This window comes from Lactuca virosa, chromosome 1, assembly GCF_052849685.1.
Source record: "Lactuca virosa cultivar CGN04683 chromosome 1, Lactuca_virosa_CGN04683_v6, whole genome shotgun sequence".
NCBI classification, from domain to species: Eukaryota; Viridiplantae; Streptophyta; class Magnoliopsida; order Asterales; family Asteraceae; genus Lactuca; species Lactuca virosa.
In genome coordinates this window covers 293,385,788-293,386,360 of record NC_136426.1, presented here as the reverse complement: position 1 = coordinate 293,386,360, position 573 = coordinate 293,385,788, and the positions used below count along the sequence as shown (strand labels likewise).

Sequence of the window (573 nt, the reverse complement as noted above, 5' to 3'; positions counted from 1 at the left end):
AATAGAAGGAGACAAAAAGAAGACTGAATCTGAAAACGAAAGTGACCCCGAACTCGATTCTAAAACCGAACCCGATAACAACATGGCTAACATCGATGAAATGTCCATGGGACAATGGAAGAAACGGATGCGTGACGATACCGGCCCAGGGCTCGTGCAACCCGCGATTCCAGCAACTGCAAACTTTGAACTGAAAGGTCATATACTTTCACAACTCCGGGACATCCCATTTTATGGGAAAGATAACGAAGACACGTACAAGCATCTTGACGAGATCAACGACATAACAGACTACTTCAACACACCTAATGTGCCTCTTGAGACTGTTCTACTTTGCATGCTACCAGTCACATTCAAAGGAACCGCGAAAGAATGGCTAAAGTCACTCCCTCCAGGATCTATCACCACATGGTCTAAGATGCGCGAAGAATTCATTGATCAATTTTTCCCTCCCTCAAAAATAGCAAATTTGAAGAAGGCCATTGCAAACTTTCAGCAACAACCAGGCGAGTCCCTTTATGAGGCATGGGAGAGATACAAAAGTTTATTGAGGAACTGCCCTCATAATGATCT

At 44.0% G+C, this 573-nt stretch overlaps 1 non-coding gene across 1 annotated transcript; it reads right to left on the bottom strand.

The window, feature by feature from the left end:
* Positions 1-466: 466 nt before the first annotated feature.
* Positions 467-573, bottom strand: LOC145151833 (small nucleolar RNA R71). The gene has a single exon (XR_013732385.1). It is a non-coding gene; the product is annotated as a small nucleolar RNA R71 (small nucleolar RNA).